Raw genomic sequence first — 22,286 nt, 5'->3', positions numbered from 1 at the left:
CAAGAAAAAAGATGGCTCAATAAGATTCTGCGTCGACTACCGCCGGTTGAATAAGATCACGCGCAAAGATGTTTACCCGCTACCTCGCATAGACGATGCCCTTGACTGCTTACAAGGCGCAGAGTTCTTCTCGTCACTAGATCTGCGTTCAGGTTATTGGCAGGTTCCCATGGCTGAGGCTGATCGGCCCAAGACGGCTTTTGTTACCCCTGATGGCTTATATGAATTTAACGTCATGCCATTTGGGCTCTGCAATGCGCCTGCCACTTTCGAGCGCATGATTGACAACATCCTCCGTGGCCTGAAATGGCAGACATGTCTGTGCTATTTAGACGATGTTGTAATATTTTCAAGCGACTTTTCAACGCATCTTCAGCGGCTCGAGACAGTGCTTACTTGCCTCACCGCCGCCGGTCTACAGCTCAACTTGAAGAATTGCTGCTTCGGCGCTCGACAACTCCTAATTTTGGGCCATGTTGTATCTAGAGATGGCATTCTTCCGGATCCGACGAAACTCCGTGCCATTGCCGAATTTCCCAAGCCGAAGACCTTAAAAGAACTTCGCAGCTTCCTCGGTTTATGTTCATATTTTCGTCGTTTTATTCGCAACTTCGCCTCCATCATATCGCCCTTGACTGACCTTCCTGCCGGCAACAAAGACCTTTACAGTTGGTCTTCAGCTTGTGATGATGCATTTGCCACACTCCGCCACCTTCTTACGTCACCTCCTATACTGCGACATTTTGATCCTCTTGCCCCGACGGAAATACACACGGATGCTAGCGGAGTTGGCCTCGGTGCTGTGCTCGCCCAGCGTAAACCTGGATTTGATGAGTACGTCGTCTCTTACGCCCGCCGTGCACTCACAAAAGCAGAAGCCAACTATTCAGTCACCGAGAAAGAGTGTCTAGCCATCATATGGGCCATAGGCAAGTTTCGACCATATCTTTACGGGCGCCCATTCAGCGTGGTTACAGATCATCATGCATTATGTTGGCTCTCCTCGTTAAAAGATCCCACCAGCCGGCTTGCCCGTTGGGCGCTTCGGCTACAAGAGTACGACATCCACGTCGTTTACCGATCTGGCCGAAAACATTCCGACGCAGACGCGTTGTCCCGATCACCTCTACGATGTAGTGACAAGCCGCCGTCTTCGCCTGCCCCCGACGTATCTGCACTTAGTGTCAGTGACATGCGACAGGAGCAACAAAAAGATCCATGGATCGCTTCACTTATCAACTTGTTGAATCGAACTCCCTCGCAAAATATCCCTAGAGGTATGCGCCGTCAAATACAGCACTTCGTTATTAGAGATGGTTTGCTATACAGACGTAATTATCTCTCCGAAGGACGCCAATGGCTTCTAGTCATTCCCAGAAGTCTCCGCTCAGACATATGCGCCTCCTTTCACGCCGACCCACAATGCGCCCATGCTGGAGTGTTAAAAACCTACACCCGCCTGTCCCACCGCTACTACTGGCGTGGAATGTATCGCTTCGTCCGTCGCTACGTACGTTCTTGTCTCGCTTGTCAACGCCGGAAGAATCCCTCTCCCACTTCTCCAGCTCCACTACAACCCTTACCTTGTCCTGCCCGACCGTTTGACCGTGTTGGTATTGATCTGTATGGACCTCTTCCGATTACACCGGCTGGAAATCGCTGGGTAATCGTCGCTATCGATCACCTTACGCGCTACGCAGAAACTTCACCACTTTCTTCTGCGTCAGCCAGCGTCGTCGGTCGTTTCATACTGCATCAGATCATTTTACGTCACGGTGCACCACGTGAACTCCTGAGTGACCGAGGGCGTGTGTTTTTCTCGGACGCTGTCGAATCGCTTCTCAAGGAATGCCAAGTCATTCATCGCACCACCACCGCGTATCATCCTCAAACAAATGGCATTACAGAAAGATTCAACCGTACATTAGGAGATATGCTGTCGATGTACGTCGCAACCGATCCCACCAATTGGGACAGTATTCTCCCTTTTGTAACCCACGCGCATAATACTGCTGTCCAGACAATCACTGGTTTCTCGCCATATTTCCTCCTTTATGGTCGCGAGCCCTCTTGCACGCTAGACATCATCCTTCCTTACCACCCGGATGTTGCTGGGTCGACGACGATGTCACAAGCTGCTAAATTCGCGGAAGAGTGCCGTCAGCTTGCCCGCTCCTTCACAAGTGCTGAACAGCAACGCCAGAAACACCACCGCGATAGCCCGGCGCCTCCGGCTTCTTATGCATCGGATGACCTTGTCTGGCTTCGCATCCCTTCAACCAGCCCTGGTCTCTCAACGAAACTGATGTACAAGTATGACGGACCTTACCGTGTGGTTAAACAAACTTCACCCGTCAATTACATCGTGGAGCCGCTTCAACAGCCCCATGATCAACGACGCGTGGACGTGAGACCGTCCACATAGACCGCCTAAAACCATATTACGATCCCTCTATTGTCTCCTGCCCATGAGTCGCCAGGATGGCTCTTTTCCGGAGGGGAGGAAAATGTAGTGAAGAAGATGAACGCTACTCAGAATATATATATATATATATATATATATATATATATATATATATATATATATTGCCACACGCTAGGAGCTCGAAGAAACGTACAAGGAGACGCGACTATCAAAATCTGAGACACAAAGAACGACGTCTCCGCTGGCACTGGTTGCTCGCCTTTGTCTTCTTCGTTCACTGGCACAGAACTGGCTCACAGTTCCCTGGCACAGAAAACTAGGTGGCATTACTCTTCCCTCCAAGAGAGCATCGACCCGATGCTCAAGAAAAGTGTGCACAGTAGTGGGTCAAAGTAGCCAACATAAACAAACATTAAACAAAGTAGCGCATGAGAGAAAACGCGTCCTTGACCCGGCAATCAGAAATAAACGGCATTACCGGTTCACATAAAGAGTTCACTGGCACACGAAGAAAATTCGCATCACCATGTAAAGTGTGGTTTTAGGCGGACGACGTGTACATTCTCTAGGCGTGGTAACCTGCGCTGGGATGACAGTGAGCCTCCGTCTGGAACCACTTCGTAGTTGACGTCGCTCACACGTCTGAGTACTTTGTAATGTCCAAAGTACTTCCTCAAGAGTTTCTCACTGAGACCTCGCCGCCTAATGGGTGTCCAAACCCAAACTTGGTCAACAGGTTCATAATTAACTTCACGATGGCGGATGTTGTACCGCTGTGCATCTGCGCACTGTTGAGTTCTAATGTGCACACGGGCCAGTTGACGTGCTTTCTCAGCCTGCTGAATGTACTCAGTGGTGTCGGGGGCTAATTGGTCCAGCTCGTCAATGTCCTCATACGGATTCATGGCGGCTAGCATAGTTGTGACATCTCGACCATAAACGAGCCAAAATGGCATGAAGCGTGTAGTTTCCTGCGTTGCAGTGTTGTACACAAAAGTTACGTACGATAGGATGTCGCCCCACGATTCGTGCTTCACATCCACGTACATAGAGATCATGTCGACTAGCGTTTTGTTTAGCCTTTCTGTTAAACCATTACTCTGAGGGTAATATGCAGTGGTCTTTGGATGGGTTGTATAACTCAGCCTGAAGATTTCAGCCAAGAGCTTCGCTGTGAATGATGTCCGTCAATCATCGATGACATATGATGAGGCGACATGCCACAGCACAGTTTTATGCATAAAAAAACTGGCAACTTTAGCCGCGGTCCCTCGTGGGCATGCCTTCGTCTCAGCGTAACGCGTCAAGTAATCGGTTGCAACAATTATCTATTTGTTGCTGGAAGTAAACAAAGGAAACAGGCTTAGGAGGTCCGTTCCCACTTAATCAAACGGTGTAGGGGTTGGCTCAATTGGTTGTAAATGACCTGCAGGTTTTAAGGGTGGTGTCTTGTGACGCTGGAATTCACGGCATCTCTTCACGTAGCGTTTGACACAGGCAGAAATATTAAGCCAGTAGTAGTGTTGTCGCACCCAATCCATACTTCTCGAGTAGCCCAGATAGCCGCATGTGGGCTCGTCATGACAAGCTAATAAGGCGCCATCGTGGAGGGCTTCAGGCACGGCGAGAAGATGCGATCTGTCACCGGCACCGGTGTTCTTTTTCTATAAGACGTCATTTTGTAGGCAAAATGATGGCAATGGTCGTGACATCGGACGAGGAATGGGCGCGGTGCCACCTTCTAAGTGATCTATAATCATTCTTAAATCGTGTGATTTTTTGATGAAACTTCAGATCCGGCGCGCTCAGAGTTGCCATGAAGGTGCCGTCCTCTTCTGCGCTTGTACTGGTGGATAGAAGAGGTGCTCGTGATAGCGTGTCGGCTTCTTTGTGCTTTTTGCCTGACTTGTACACGATGGTGACATCAAATTGCTGTAGGCGCAGACTCCATCGTGCTAATCATCTTGAAGGGTCTCGTAGATTGTTCAATCAGCACAAAGCATGATGATCAGTCACCACTTTAAATAGTCTTCCGTAGAGATATGGCCTGAACATTGTATTTGCCCAAATAACCACGAGACATTCTTTCACTGATGTAGAATAGTTAGATTCTGTGCGAGACAGTGTGCGACTTGCGTAGGTTTTTACCAGTTATATGCCGTCTTGTCGTTGTACCAAAATAGGTCCAATACCAATAATGCTGGCATCAGTGCGTACTTCTGTGTCAGCATCTTCATCGAAGAGGCCTAGCACGAGAGGGGAAGAGAGCCGGTGCTGTAGTTCCGCAAAGGCAGTCTGCTGTTCGTCAGCCCAGACAAACGGTGTGTCATCACGCGTGAGGCGTAATAGTGGCTCCGCAATGTTGGAGCAATTTTCAATAAAGCGCCTGTAATACGCACACAGACCTAAAAATCGTCGAAGACTTTTCTTGTCAGCTGGAGTTGGGAAAGCGGCGACGGCTGCAGTTTTGTCAGGACAGGCCGAACACCAACGGTGCTCACGACGTGACCAAGAAATTTTAATTATTCATGGCCGAAATGACATTTTTCAGGCTTGAGTGTGATATTGGCCCATTTTATGGCTTCGAGCACATTCCGATGGCGACGAAGATGCTCGTCAAACGTTTCTGAAAACACAACAACGTCATCGAGGTAGACGAGACAGCTTTTTTACTTGAGGTCTGCCAGGACGGTGTACATCATTTGCTGAACTGTGGCTGGAACGGAACAGAGGCCGAAAGAGGGCACTTTGAATTCACAAAGGCCGTCCGGCGTTAAAAAAGCGGTCTTTTCCCGGTCACATTCATCGACCTCTATTTTCCAATAACCACTTATCAAGTCGACGGACGAAAAATACTTCACGCGGCGCAGCTTGTCCAGAAAATCATGCACTCTGGGCAACGGGTACACGTCTTTCTTGGTGTCATTGTTCAGTATACAGTAGTCGACACAAAAGCGAAGCGTGCCATCTTACTTTTCCCAAGAACGACTGGTTATGACCAAGGGCTGCTTGAAGGCTGCATTACGCCATCCTGAAGCATTTCCTTAACCTGCGTTTGAATCGCGGGCCGTTCGTTTGGCATAACACGATAAGGCTGCTGCCGTATGGAATGCGCGTCGTCGTAGGTGATAATACGGTGTTTCATAATCGCTGTTTGACGTATCTTCGAAGAACGTGCAAAGCATGTGTAGAATTTCAGCAACAGCTCGCTCAAACGCTGCTTGTTCGCTTCAGAAAGCGTTGGATTGATGTCGGTGGTGCGGAAAGGTGCATCAGCAGTGGCAATGGTCTCAAAACCAAAACACTTGGTGACCTTGACGACTGGGTCGGTGTAGGCGATGACAGTTCCAGGAAAAAGGTGCCGTTGTTCGCAGCTGAAGTTTGTGACAAAAATGCCGCAGGGATCATCACGAAGGTCAAGAAGGCTTCTCGCTACGCAGACACCCTGAGACAGCAGAAGCGAGTGACTGCTTTCCGCGACTGCTTCACCGTGCATCAATCCGTCTCACGCCACCTGACCCACAACAGTTTCACGGGGTGGTAATGTGATAGCGTCGTCGACGACGCGAAGAGACGCTCGGGAGTGGGTAGGGTCGTCGTAAGCTGTTGTGGCGTTTGTGGTTGCGAAAGTGACTAGACGTCGTCGGATGTCAATTATAGCACCATGTTCCCTGAGAAAATCCATGCCAGTGATCAGGTCTCGAGAGCAATGTTGGAGAATGCTAGAACTGGCAACAAACGTACAACCGCGGACTTGCAATCTTGCCTTGGACATACCGAGTGGCGTGACGATATGCCCGCAGCTGTACGAATTGGCGTGTGATTTCAAGGAGTCGTTACTTTCTTCAGAAGGGCAGCCAGTTTTTCGCTAAGTACGGAAAAGTCCGCTCCAGGGTCCACTAAAGCGCTGACTTCGTGACCATCTAGCAGAGCAGGAATATCTATAGAAATTCTTCCGCAATCAGCCGGTCATGTAGTTGTCGATGTATCGTTGGTACTTTCAGTCCGCGTCGATAGGGGGCCTTGAGCATGACCAGTCTGATTGGCCTTGCCAATCAGACTGTGTTCGTTTTTTCGCCTCGCGCTACATTAATTTCTTTCAAATTGCCCCCGAAGGTCGCTGTGGCTAGTTTTCCCGACGCGGGCTAGATGACCGGCCCTGCACCACACCCGAGTAGGTGTGATGATTCGGCGTGAACCGCCGCGGTGATGGAGAACGTGAGTGATGTCGATATGTCAATCTGCGCTGCTGAACAACGTAGTCTGCAATTTCCGGAGGCCGCTGGCCAAACCTAGGAGGTGGGAGTTGGCCAAAAAACCACGAATTCCCAGCTCTCGATAAGTTCTCTGTCGGTAGATGTGCACAGGCACGCCACAGTGATAGCAAAGAGGACGTCGATCAGGGCCCCGCCACACGTCTGATTTTCGTGGAATCGGTCGGCAATCGCTGAGGTACGGGCCCGCTTGGACTGCCTGAAGCATGGCTGCGGCCGTGGTATAAGATGGAGTGAAATGTTCTGCATGTTGGCGCAGAGTTTGGTCTGCCGGAAGCTTGGCAGGGGCCGCGATGGGAGGCGAGGACAAAGGTGGTGCTGGCTAGAGTAGAGCTTGCACATTCGACATGCGTGGGAAGTCATTTAGGCGGCCACGGCTCTGTCTGACAGGACGTTTCTCATAGTGCGTGCAAAAATTCAACTCGGATGATGCAGGACAAAGAACTGACAGTGGGGGCCAAGGGTACTGAAAACTTCTGCAGTTCTTTGCGGATTACAGAGCGTATCAGCCCTCGGGAGAAGTCGATGTGGCCCCAAACACTGCCCATGTAGTCCGTAGCAGAGGCAGAGTTCACTTGTTGCTCGTACGTCTGTGTCCGTTGCCGAAGCATGCTATCAATCAGAACGGCTTCAACAAGAAACTCTGACGTAGTTTTGGGGGGGGGGGGGCTGCGCACAAGACCACCAAACAGCTGCTCCTTCACTCCATGCATCAGGTATCTCACCTTCTCTTCCGGCATGTGAGGGTCGGCTCGTCGAAAAAGACGCGTCATGTCCTTAACATGCATTGCTACGCCTTCATTTGGCATTTGCATACGGCACTGCAGTACACGTTCAGCTCGCTCTTGGTGATCGGGACTTGGATACGTTTCGAGAAGTCGGCGTTTTAAGTCCACCCACGACGTGAACAGACCTGCCTGGTTTTCGCACCAAACACGCGCCCCGTCAAACTGAAGTAGTAATGTCGGAGCTTGTCTGTGTGGTTCCACATGTTATGAGTGGCAATGAAGTCATAGTGAACTAGCCAATCCTCAATATCCTCATGGACAGCACCATGAGAGGGATTCGGCGTTCGTGATTTGAACGGCGCATAGTGCAATGGCGTTGCGCCTTCCATACCGGCTGGGTTGGAGCCATTTGACACGGCGCTGCTTGGGATAGTTGGCGCCGTCATCTTCTATGAGAGAAGTCCGAACACGGGGTCCGATCCACGGATCCTTTGGCTAGCACGGTGAACAGGCGTAACCATCGGTATGGGGCTGGGAGGGGTTTGGTGCATAGGGTACCCAGCACCTCCATCAGTTGTCACGTGCTAGGAGCTCGAAAAAACGTACAAGGAGACGCGACTGTCAAAATCTGAGACACAAAGAAGGACGTCTTCGCTGGCACGGATTGCTCGTCTTCGTCTCCTTCATTCACTGTCATAGAACTGGCTCACTGTTCGCTCGCACAGAACACCAGGTGGCAATATATATAAACAATGTAAGCTGCCTAGTACATGTTTTGTTTAAAACTGGAAATTGCTAAGTGACTGTTTCAAGGCCCTTTCTTTCGTAAGTGTAGCCGTTCTCCCAATACTGTTTCGTCGTTCTGAAGTTCTCGCTATTGCAAAGTCATCACCTTCCGCTGAGGCTGATTTTGGCTGACCTTTGTTTATTTAGAAATTGTCATTGAGAGCCATATTCAATAATGTCAGGCTCATACTTGGAATGCGATGCACTTTCTCTTTGCACCATGTCACCGATTCACGTGTTGGTTTCCATCGTGACTCATTACGGACCTTCTTTTGAGCTGTACCTATGGACTACAGCGTTTTAGTTAATGCACTTCAGCATAGCCTTGCTGCTACGTGGATGTCTGGCAAACTCTGTTAACCAGTAACAAGTGAAAGACAAAGAATCGTTGTCTGGGGTCCCTAGTCTAGATATAACAAGAAACAACGCGAAAAAAAAACAAAAGACAGAATGAACTTAGGGAGGAAGCCAAGCCAACAAGCTGAAGTGCATTCCGTTGTCAAGCTTTTCTCACGACATTTAGTTCCGACATTGAATAATCTCGAAGTCCTCGTGTTTTTGTCAAGCTGTCTCAGGCTAGAATAAAGGTGTAATTATGTAAATGTGATTTCAAGTGGCACGAACTCCGGCAGAGACACCTTGATGTTTCGAAGCCCACAGGTGCGCACTATGAGATAAACCAATAGTAATATCTCCGTTGATTTTAGTTCTGCAGTTTAACTCGTGCGTTTACAATGGTATCTGCCTGTAAGCTCAAATGAATGTTGAGGCGAATATTTTCAGTTGTTTTTCTGCGTCAAATGAGGAACGCAAGTCCTCGAGATTCTAGAAAATGCCTGAGTAAGCGCGAGGGCACGCTGAACAATTAACTTCAAGCAGTCATTCAGATAAGACCGAACACGAGGTCCAGATCGCTGATCCCATTTTTTAAATGAAATTTGCTGTAGTCCTAAGCATAACAGCACAAACGATGATTTTGAAGCTGTTAGCCCCAAGAAGGAACAGTGGTGGCGGTGTAGTCGGGTGACGTGACGTCATGGCAAGGCCTGGCTTACTCCGCGGCCAAATATTGTCTTTTTTTTTGCGCTCGCCATGTGCCCGCTCTTACGCGATACGGTAGTGAGAACTGCTCATTGGCGTGTTAGAAATCTTACAAGGTAGAAAGCGGCCGTTCACACTGCAAGCGAAATTTAGGTGAGCTGCAGAAAGTGGCGATAATCTAACGGGCAAACTCCCGTCTCAACGGGAGATGCACTCTGAAAATGATGGTGCATTCCATCAAGGCAGTCGTTGTTGTTTGAAGAAATCGGTTCTAAAACACTTGCGCTGGTCATTTTATATTTATTACAACTTGGCGTACACCAGGTTTTGAATATGCGTCCCAAAAAATTTCAAAATAAACTTAGAATAATTTCGATTTCACTACACACATCGTGGTTTTTGGGCAGATTATTCGGGTGATTTGACAATTGCATTTTTTGATAAAAGAGACGTTAGATGAATTGGCCAGAAAACGTTTTATTATACACAAAATGTTAAAAAATATTACGGTCACACACATTACATTCAGGGGATAGCTGACTTGTTAGTGTACTTGAATCCTATAAATATTTCTTTTAAACAGCTGGTCACCAGTAATTATGTAGCCGTATATTCAGATTCACAGGAAGTGCTGGTCTGATAAAAAACCGCGTCACAAGCGGTAAAGTTTCAGACACGTGTGAGCACTACTGATAAGAATCGTTTGCAAAGCAAACAAGTTAAAGTTAAATGAGCGTTGTTAATGGTTTTGCTGGCACTCTCAGTGACGTGGCCGTCGTAATCACTAAACGATCGATGCAGAACGACGACGCGATGAAGTCGTAACGTACGGCACTGCGGAAACAGGGGCGTGTAACCAGCATGGGTTATACGTATATAGGGACACATGTAAGGGGTCCAATAGTTGTCGTCTTGTCGCAAATAGGGCAGTGGAATGCATGGACATGCATTCCATCTGTTTAGTCGCGTTGGTCGAATTAGATTTCTCGATCTCAGCCAAAGCGTGGTAGCCATCCACACATCCGGGCGGTGACGGCTTTCGAGTCAGCAGTAGCTGTCCCGGTGGGCCTGAGAGCACTTTGATGGCAGTGGTGAACTTGTTCTGTTCCTTGACTTGGAGCGTGTCAGGCACCGGAATAACTGGTATTTACATGTGCTCAAGCTCTGGTGAACATGCAGATCACATCAGGAACAGCTTGGGCTTCTGAGTGGCACTTTTGTCTAGTGGGGCGCGAGTCGCGGAATCCAAAAGGTGTGGCATGGAGTCCTGCTCGCGGCCGGTATCAGTGTCGAGCACCTCTCTATCCATGCCCGTGATTCTGTCTGCACAGGTGCTCCGGGGAACATAAAACAATTGAAGTACTTCCCCTCACCAACTAGTTCTCCGAAAGTGGGCTGCTTGAGCTTGGGGTGGAGTAAATCTGCACCGTCAGGACAATGTCTTTCCCGGGCTTGGATGCCGAGAGGTGCACTGTCGAGTTGTTGAATTGCCGAGCTGTCATCCGTGGTAAAGCCTGGGCGTAGCCAATGCGTCCGAAAGCTGCAATGAGCTTGGTGCTCTAGTTCGCCCAGGACTGCTGTCGCACGCCTTCATATTTGTGCCACGCTCGGCACCATCTCGAAGGTGGTCAATGACAACGCACGATTTATGTTGGTCTGTACAATTCTCGCGAGCTCCGAGGCCCTCGACTGTCGCCACTGAGCCGACGGCGTCGTCCTGGAATCTGTCGAATTCCGGTGGTTAGTTGACTGCCGGTTATGATGGGTCGACACGTGAAAATGCAGATATTACTGAGGCGAAGCAACCAATCTGGTATGAGAGCTGCAGAAGAGCGCACCTCAGCTCTCTGCGTCGCTCAGATGACCAGGCCTCAAGGTCTTGTGGGGCGACTGCACCCAACATGTGTTCGCCCGCCGCGGTGATCTAGTGGCTAAGGTTCCCGGCTGCTGACCCGCAGGTTGCGGGTTCGAATTCCGGCTGCGGCGGCTTCATTTCCGATGGAGGCGGAAATGGTGTAGGCCCGTGTGCTCAGATTTGGGTGCAAGTTAAAGAACCCCAGGTGGTCGAAATTTCCGGAGCCCATCACTAAGGCGTCTCTCATATCAGGGGGTATTGGCAGGGCATGTTGGATAAACACACAGATAATAAACTCCATGCTATTAAGCAGCAACTAGGTTATTGGCCGCCACTATCAAAATCACCACACACAGAAGTAATACTAACAAGGCTTAGAATAGGACATACACATTCTACACATTCATTTCTTCTATCTACCGGCGATCCACCATATTGTGAGAGATGTGGAGAGCCCCTTACGGTTCTCCACATTCTTGTCCAGTGCAATGAGCTAGATGCTCTAAGAAAAAAACCCTTTTTAGTGCCCTGCCGACAGCAGCTCCCTCTACACCCTGAGATGCTCATCGGTGGGGATCCGCTTTTTAAACTGCAAACACTTTTTACGTTTTTAAAACATGTGCAAAGCTTTCACCCGATATTTCGAGGTCATCCGTAGCACGACCCCTATAGAGTGGTCGTGGCTGCGGTGACTACATCTTCATCATGGTTTTATTTTCATGACATTTTGCCATCCGCTATCACTGCACATATGTCACGTCACTGTCATGATTTTATTACCTTCATGTTTTAACCCGCGCTAGAGCGAGGACTTTTAAGGCCCCTTTACTGCCACGCACCATATCATTGTTCATATCTGTACTCAATTGAAATGGCGCTCTTTGGCCATCAATTGGCCCTTGCGCCACTAAAAACTACTCATCATCATCATCATCTCTCATAATCATATGGTGGTTTCGTGATTTAAACCCCACATATCAATCAATCAATCCAACATGTGTTCGCTTGCACTCAGAACGGGTAAGATGGCAGGGAACAGTGCGGGGCTCGTCACTGTAACAGCGTTGACCGTGACGTGGAGTTGCACGACGGTACGCCGCAGCTTCACAGCACTGTCACCTGAGGTATCTGAACCACGTTGGTTCACGTTCGCGGAGTACGTGGTTCTAGTAATACTGACGGCAGCAACACGCACGTCCAAGGAAGTATGAACAGCATTTATTGGCGGCTCTTATAACGGAAGAGTACCGGCATCGGATTGCAAGCTGTGGGAAGCTTGAACAGTATTGCCAAAGGACAGGAGCCCATGCGTATTACGGCCGTGAAGTGGTAGCATACTGTTGATTGGTTGATGCCCTGGTACCACAGGGGAGGCATTAACGCCGTCCACTGATAGTCCGATGGGAAGCTGAAGCGGTGGCCAGGTTGATCACTCCATCGCCAAAGATGCGTGAACGGCGTTCCTGGATGGAGAAGCCCGCGCTGCCGACGACCCACGAGGCTACGGACAGATGGCTTGAACCGCATGGTTAAATTGTCGAGGTGTGCCATTGTAAAGGAATGAACGAGACAGAGACAGCACCTTTGCTGTGGGCCAGCTGTTTTTGTTCTGTACCTCCTTCACTTCTCTGACTATGCCCCCCCCCCCAAATGCACGCATGCCCGAGCTCCACTATATCTACATTACAATATATATATATATATATATATATATATATATATATATATATATATATATATATATATATATATATATATATATATATATATATATATGACGCTATGATGAATGGGCGACGTGGCCTGGCTCATACCCCATGTTTATTCTATCTCTCACTTCTTCCTTCTCTGCCTCTACCAACCATTGCTTCATACGTCACATATATAAGGAAGCAAGTGTATACCTAAGGGCTTGTTTTTTTGTGTTTTTACAAAATATGAATGAGATCTAACAGACAATAATGCCAAGGAAAGTATAAGCGAAGATATTAGACTAAGTATGGTGTAATATCTTCCCCGATACTTTTTTGGTATTATATATATATATACTGTCGCCAGTTCCTCGGAGGCTCTCGGAGCTCGCGAGAATTGTACAGACTAACATAAATCGTGCGTTGTCATTGACCACCTTCGAGATGGTGCCGAGCATGGCGCAAATATGAAGGCGTGCGACAGCAGTCCTGGGCGAACTAGAGCGCCAAGCTCATTGCAGCCTTCGGACGCATTGGCTACGGCCCAGGCTTTACCACGGATGACAGCTCGGCAATTCAACAACTCGACAGTATATATATATATATATATATATATATATATATATATATATATATTCATATCCACGCCGGCGGTGGTGGCGAGCTTCGGTAACTCAACGTCTCACTCGAAGTATCCCAGAAAAGAAAAAGAATGAAGATTACACGAATGGACACTGCTCCACTCTGCCATGGTGTGTTCCCAACGAATGCTAACGCCATAGTTCGGTATGCGAACAGAACAGTGCCGCAATGGCTGGGAGAATGGCAAGCTCCTGTAATCTGACGATTCAGAAGCGCTGGCATTAGGAACGCTTTCCTTGAGACAGGACCAGGCAGAGTAAGCAGCTTTGGCAGGAGGTGCTTACGTCCCTCTGTAATCCAGCGTATGTGGATGCCGCGGCTAAGGAGTCGGTCCTTGCACGCCAGACAGAAAAGTTTCCGGCCCATTCCATGATCCAGGTACCTGGTCAGTATGGTTGAAGCCACGACCTCGGATGATACCCTCTCCACTTCCGAGAGGTCCGCCACAGTCAGCGTGTGCGTGGAGTCGGATGATCACACGACTAAGAGGGAGAGAACAGCAGGGAGTCCAACTCGCCTCCACGGTTCTCGTGTAGAGGTTCCCTCTGGCGTGCGGTTTATACGCACAGATGGTGCACAACAGAGTCACTTGTCTTTGATGGCGTCAGCGCGCAGTGCGCGGCACTGGGCTTGCGACGCAAAGGAGGCAGGCCTATTTTGAGATAGGAACGCTATATATATATATATATATATATATATATATATATATATATATATATATATATATATATATATATATATATGCAGGGTGTTTCGCGAATTGTATCCTATATTCTTTAAAAGTTACAGAAAGGAATTATCTGCGCGCTACTTGCGGCGTTGCCTTGCTGTGGATGAAGGCATCTTCAAAAGGGTACAAACATTATTCACGGCAGTAATTGTATAAATTAGAACAATTACCGTTTTGACCATTAGTAATAGCCGGTTGAGTCAAAAGGCTAATTCAAGGCCTTCCTACGAATAGTTCATAGCCACTTTGAAATTTTGGAAAAGCGGCCACTGGTAATCACCGCAGAGCGATGCAGTCTGGCGGACATAACAATGTTTCACTCGCAATGAGGAAGAAGAATAAGCGATTGTCGATAAGTGGTCTAGAAGAGAAGTGTCGAAATTGACGGTTGATAACGGCGATGTAAACAGTGTCATCATTGAGGGTGTTGTCGTAGTGAGTGGTAGATGCGCTATTTTTGTGCATCAGTTCCGGTTTCTCCAACTAAATTACACTCAATGCATCGCTCCGCGGTGATTACCTGAGGCCGCTTTTTCAAAATCTCAAAGTGTCTGCGGTGTATGCGCAGGAAGGGCTTGAATTCGCCCGTTTCACTCGACCGACTATCACCAATGAAGAAAAAGTTAGTTGTGCTAACTTTTATATATACTGGCGTAATCATAGTTTGTACGCATCTAACGAGGTCTTCTGCCTAAGGAAAGGCTACGCCACAAGTAGCACGCAGATTCTTTTTTCCTGTGCTTTTTAAAGAAAATTGCGCACATTGCTTGAAACACCCCGTATAGGGAACATGACAGTGAGTGCCCATATATTCGCTATTCCCTAAAGAAGGTTCTCACTTCCCTTCAGGGAATATATAGCTTACCTTAGTGTTCACAATAGAGCAAATTGCACAGCCTTGTTTTTGGTTGGTTTTGTTTAGTGTAAATATTTCACCCCAATTACATAACGATACCTGTGTTGGAGGGTTCACCGGTCTTGTTTTTTTTTTCGTAAAAGGCTTTCTTCCCCCTTATAGTATAGGACATTTGTCATAGATCACTCAACAGCGGCAAGAAGAGAGAGCTACAAGGAGATCTCCCTCTGTGTGTTTAGAAAGTGTGTTTAAATATTTCGAGTACTTCGTACTCAGCTATGGGAGAGCAGTAACACGTTCCTTATCAAATGCCGAAAAGAAGCCGTATATTGGTATAGACAAAGTGGTTAACTATAAGAAGTACTAGGTACTTCACTATGCGAGAGCAAAAAGCCGCCCCGGGACACCTGATGAGGCAGGAGGAGTATGCTCATCTTTGCGCAGAACAGCTGACAAGACTCGCCAGCTTATCAATATTTGTTTTCGTCTTTAGAACAATTGTTCGATGATTTAGAGTACCATATACTCTACCATGGGAGAGATAACTTACCATGCCAGTGTGTACCTCAAAAGAGGAATCGAGAGGGCACTAAAACCAGAGAACACCTACCAGTTTAGAGAACGAAAACTACCTTTGGGCTGTTGTATCAAAATAATCTGCAAATACGTAGTGGTGGCGTACTGAACTGCAATACTGCGAGGCGAGATGGCGTTGGTCGTACCATCATCACCAATAAACAGACGCATTTTTTGCTGAAGGTGGGAGGTCGCTGTCGGTTCGCGCTGCTCGCTTCCTCTGGTATTTTGTTTTTTTATTCGTTGCTAAATCGTGATTCGCGTCTGTACTTATCGCCAGGTGATCTAACTGGCCTGAACTGGCAAAACACAACGTCAATCAAGTAAGGATTGCATCATTTATTGCGAGTTATCAAGCCGATACAACGAATATATACGGTCGGGTCCGAACAAAACAACTCACTCATACATATCGAAAGCTTCAGCCCATGTGTAAAGACTCTTGAAAGCTGTGAAGCATGTGCATATAACTGAACATCGAGATCGCTCAAAGAACGTCGCTCTCATTGTGTTGCGGCGTTCGAGTTTAATAGCGTGGATTCAGGACAAGTGTCCGATTCTGCCGTCAGATGCGGCGCTTGCCAAGTAGTGTTGATCTTGAAGTGAATGCATGATGTGGAATCGGGAAGGAAACTTGCACATTGCCGATAGTTAGCTCGCGCAGTGAGAACAATGTAGTTTTGTTAAATTTGTTAAACAACTGCGGGTGCGTGCAGTTTTGAACCTTTCTCGCTCTGCAATGCTACATTGAGTGCTTCAAAATTGACAGGGTAAGCACTAGTTTTAATTCTCAGCCGTGAGCTTGTATCATAGGTAATACGTATTTAGGGGATGGGCGTAAAAATATTTTTGGCTTGCTACATTTATTGTTAGAGTTAAGTTACACAGTTAGTATAGCTATAATTTCTCGTCGTAGAAAATGACCAGTCTACTGAGTTTGCAGCGAATATGTATGCTAAAAAAAACAGAGTTATGAGGTGTATGCTTACAGATCGAAAAAGCCCAATTCTAAGAAAATAGGCTTTAGGCATGCATTGTACATTTTTGTTATTTCTGCATCTTTCTTGGTGCTCTTACAGTACACCTTCTGCTCAGCTCTGAGCACAATCTCTTTTTCACATAGAGATATCGATAGAACTTGAGCACTCTCTTTAGAGCAAGCACTCAAATCAATTGGTGGTACATGATGTGAATCTGTGGAGATAGTAGATCCCTAAAAGTCATTGTTACTTGTTATTGTGTTTACTTTTTCAGTATATTTGTGCTTGAAAGCTGAAATTGTTTTCTCCCTGCTAGGTTAGGACTTCAAAAACGCACTTTGTTGCAGTGTGGCTGTGGATAAGTCAAGATCAAGCATATTTCAACTACCTGTGTGACATCCTAGATATTTTTCAATACGGTATTGCACAGAATTTCACTTCGTAGTGGTAGACACTATAGCTATGACAACCTAATTTAAACAGAAGCAGATGTGCTCGAAAAAATCTGGGACGTTTCTCTGCTATATATGTCTATATATATATATATATATATATATATATATATATATATATATATATATATATATATATATATATATATATATATATATAGATATATATATTGAGTGCTGATTATGTACTTCATAATGTACTTCCCGAAACTGTTGGGAAATAAATATATTTATCCTTGTTGACAACGCTCCCGTTGTGCCATATCCCATACCTTATATATATATATATATATATATATATATATATATATATATATATATATATATATATATCAGTACCACATTCATTGAACGCAATCTTGCTCATCACGAAAGCATTCACGTGTTTGAGGAAGCTGTGCTGCAAGTGCTCATCAGCTTTATGATTTATCATCTTAGGAGCCCATCAAACACATGTGCAAAGCTAAAGTAATTGATTGCAGCCTTATGAGCTTTGGCGCATGTTTTTGCAAACTTGTATGAGCTTAACACTGTTAACTAAGTTAACTAAAACAAAAACGTTCTGGCTGTAGTTTATAAATTGTCACAAGGCACATTTAAATCGTGGAAAGCCTGTTGATATCCCTCACTGTGGGGATGTTCCTTTTGAAATGTAAATAATAATTTCTGGCGATTCACAAACCAAGTACGAAGTGATCATGAGTCGTACAGTAGTGGGCAAACTTAGATTGATTCTGGCTCCAAGGGGTTAAAACAAGTGACATCGTAGCCTCGCAGGAGACAAGAGTGCTTGTCGAAACATTTGCTCTGACACCTCGTACGCGCACAAAGACTTTCCATATTTTCAAACTCTCATCTTTTAATGGTCAGTTTAGTTCACCGCAACTAATAGGAACTGGTTTACAGCTGTGCATGAGAAGTTCAGAACTTGTGCAGGACGAGTTCAGCAGTGCGGCTTCACAAGTGAATGACAAGGTGCCGACAAGGTGGAATCTTTATGTTTGTTCGCTTAATTTAATGAGGTTCTAACATCTTGCGAGAACAAGCCGCGTTTGTAGAGGTGGATACGGCATCTAGGTATAATGCTATGTTGTTTGTTAAGCTGTACGTGCGGCTGCACCAAACCAGCGCCGTTAGAGCAGGAGGTACAGAAAAATCATAAACCAGTTTAAGTGCTGTACCTCTACTGCGCTTTTTGAAATAAATGGCATGGTTTAGAAGATGCCATTGCTGCACCACTGAAACTAATAGCGAGGTGCAGTACCTCGTAAAATGAATCATGTGGTGCAGGCGAGTCGAACAAACCCTTAAGCGCACGAGCGTCACAGCAGTTCACCCCAATCAAAATATGGCTACTGTGGCTGGGATCAAATCTGTGATCTTGAACTCAGCAGTGCCATACAATTTAACTAATAGTGTTACAGTTTCAATGTTATTGAAGGGTATGTTCTATGCAACGATAATCAGGCTGTGCTTGTGGCCAATCTAAAGCACCCCTCCACGATATGCGCATTGAAACATTCACAAATACAGCATTGCATGTGTGAGGTTCGAGATGACCTGTTGTAGTGGACGTTCAGATTTTTCAACGTGCTGGCAGAGCGGACATTCGGGCGTAGTCATCCTGTCGTTGCATTGCAATCAGGAAAACAAGTAACATCAACAGATATTGATAACCATAATCAATGCATAAAATTTCCCAAAGTAAACAAATGAACTCAGTTAACTAGTAAGCAGCAGTATTTTAAGTAAATAAATAAATAAATAAATAAATAAATCATATATATATATATATATATATATATATATTTATTTATATATATATATATATATAATACCTCACAACACATGTATCACTCGGGGCTGCTTCTTCACAAGGCATCTCATGTAGCAGGTTCCTTGACAATTGTACACAGTCTCTTTCATGTCAGGCAGGCCAGAAGGCTGTGGCAGAAAAAGAAGTATTTCTGACTTAGAAGACCCTTTTTTGTCACAGAGTAGGAAAACCATGCCAGTGATTATGTGATGCTTCTCAAGTGTGACTGCAGTAAACTATTAACTCGTAGGTTTTATGCACTAATATATGGGCTAGCTACGAAGACACATGTGGGGTGACGTGATGTATTTGCCTTCTTTCATCGTAACGGCCTGGTTTGTTTTACTTTGCCATACAAATTCAGAATTACATTTTGAGTCAGTGACTCGTTCCCACGTGAAATCACGCCGCAAGTAACGGACGTTTTTCCGGTGACAAATTGACATGTTAACAAATTTTAAATTTTATAATGGCAACACGCTGCCTCCGTGTAACGCCTACGGAGTCATTGGCAAAAAAAACCTACATATGTTGAAATGAACAGACTAGCCCAGCAACTGATTGCCTTTAAAAAACTGAAGCGCTTTCTACTCACCAGTCGTACTTATTGGGCTTGCAACGGGTGTTCGTCTGATGAAAGCTTTACCGGTCACTTCGTTCCCCTGAAGTCACTTTTATTCCCCTCGCGAAGGCATTTGAACGATTCAAAATAAACAGAACGAGAGACAGTCTGTCGGCCGGCAGTGGCTCGAAATATTTACTGCGGAACGAAGCAGTGCGAGACATATCCGAACGTACCACCAGCCATTACTGGCCGTCGTTACTGTTGGCCGCCGCATATTTCAAAATGAGAATAATGAATTCGATAGGCTGCTGACTAGGAGTCAGCTGCAGCGAAAACTATTATTAAAGATTGATGGCGCAGCACATGTGTACAAAAAACTACTTGCTATAATTAACACCTTGTTTTATATGTGTCATCATCCTCCTCAGCCAGACTACGCCCACTGCAGGACAAACGTCTCTTCCATGATCCACCAGTAAACCCGGTCTTGTGTTTTTAGGGGCGAAGCTCCTTATGGCGTGGCTTGTGCGTCCCTCGTAGTACGCAACCACCAGTGGCACATACCCGAAATAGTGGTCCTTACAATGTCTGCTGGATGGGGGCACTAGTATATGATGAATACATGATGAAAAGATGTGAGATGGCTGTGCTTCGAGTTTTCTCTAGACGTATGGACGGACGAACGGACTGACACAAGCACGGACGGAAACACAGAGGGGCGCACAGACGGATGAACAGACAGAGGGATGGCCGCAAAAAGAGATGGACGGACAGACAGACGAATGAACAAACGGACGGATGCACCAATGATCACACAGATAGGCGGACGCAAGAACGAATGGACAGACAGACTGATGAACGCTGCGCCCCACCAATCATCATTCACTCCGGGGATATGCTGTGATTTTTACTGATTCCACGCTATACCCGCAAACTTTTTAATCTAATCGGCCCACCTAACTCTTTGTCTTCCCTTCATGCGTTTGACTGCTCTGAGAATCGAGTCAGTTACCCTTAATGACCACCGGCTTTCCTTCCTACGTGCTAAATGTCCGGCCCATGTCCATTTCTTTTTGTGTAGCGGTACGCAAAGATGTAGTATTCGGTCATTTTAGAATTGAAACTTGGCCCCGACGAGGGCGCCCATACAACGAAGTCCAGTGGCACGAATGGTGGCGCCTATGCGCTGCATACCGCAGGGATCAGTAGACCCCCTTCAGGTGCTTGAAGCCGGAACTCACTGCGGTTGATTTTTTCACCCCCTACAAATGGTCACTTGAACTGTGTGTTCATAAAAAGTGGTTAACGATTTAAAGTACTTCGTACTCTACTATGGGAGAGCATAAAGCCGTCCCGCATAGTTCAGCCGTGTAAAACAGCGAATACATGATAAACATCAACATGAAAGTTTCCGGGGCCTGTTTAAAAGAATTTTATTTCTGAAAAAACCATACATACACAGAAGACATCTTCGGGGCCTGCTATTACTGCAGAAATATTGCTCGTGAAGGCGTATTATCTCACGCACCATAAACCGGACCTTTCCGTAGAGCCACAGTTCTTTCTCTGGGCTTTCATGTATATTTTTTTTCAGTAGTTAGGTAGCATCATTGTTTTGTCTAATACCAAACAAATCTTTCAGACACACTTTACTTTTTGTTTATGTCTTTTAGATTAATACCAAAAAAATATTGGCACTGATAACTTTGATTGAAGTAAATTGAAAGATGTGGTCAATGCTGACTGGTTTTTTTTTTGAAACACTCAATCCAAACCTGTAGACATGTGATTGCAGTAAAAAAATGGCCTCGCATTTCTGTGTAGTGCTGCAAATGTCATCAAAACACGATAGTCTTTTGTCTAAAAACATTGCGTTAGAGTTACTGTACATGCTAACTTTATAAAGGTAGCTTATACAGTAACTCCAGGCTTCGTGGGATATGGACGCCATCTGGCAGTATTGTCGGCAAACAAGAGCTTGTGCAACACCCTCCACGACTGTCAGGTGTCACAGTCATATCGTCGGCAGAGCGCTTTCAAATGCGAAGCATTTGTTAGCGAATTTCGGCGACTTTGAGCGTATCTATCTATCTATCTATCTATCTATCTATCTATCTATCTATCTATCTATCTATCTATCTATCTATCTATCTATCTATCTATCTAGCCGCATATGACGTATAGATCTACTTACCGTTTCGATTATGGTATCAATACCAAACTTGTTATGGCATAACCTGATTGTAGGAAGAATATATTTCAGTTGTCATTGCATGAAAATTATGACATGTATGTCATGTATGTCATGATTTACATTTTATGGTCTTGCAGCTCTTATGGTGGTTTCGTTCACATGGCATGTTGCAAAACTGGTATGGTATGAAATAATTGCATGGCGACCACAAGCGACAGACCCTAACAGAAAAATTACGACATGCGTGTCATGTAACAACATGACTACATGTCAGGCTCATGATGCGCTCGCGGCCGTTTCGCTGGCGTCACATATAACACATTCGGTAGTACAGTACGTGAATGGATGACGAAGGTATGCGACTGGTGCAAAAATGATAATCATGCGATGCGTGTCATGTCAGAACATGGCTACATTCCACAGTCAAGGCACCAATGTGACACGCTGCGCGTGCTAGCCGACGTTCATTTCGTCGCGTCACGCCAGCGTTGCCACGCGAAGTGCCTGCCCTGCACATACTCGCAGGTGCGCGCTGCGTGGCTTTGTCGCATGCGCATTTCAGCGCGTACGGCGTGACTCCGTCACAAAAACAGGGAGACGCAGTGTTGTCTGGGTAATGCATCGGGGCGAAATGCAGCTTGTCGCATTTCGCACTGGTTCCCATCGGCCCGCGCC

This window comes from Rhipicephalus microplus, chromosome 7, assembly GCF_043290135.1.
Source record: "Rhipicephalus microplus isolate Deutch F79 chromosome 7, USDA_Rmic, whole genome shotgun sequence".
NCBI lineage: Eukaryota > Metazoa > Arthropoda > Arachnida > Ixodida > Ixodidae > Rhipicephalus > Rhipicephalus microplus.
The sequence above is the reverse complement of the archived record's forward strand: the minus strand, read 5'-3'. Positions refer to the sequence as shown.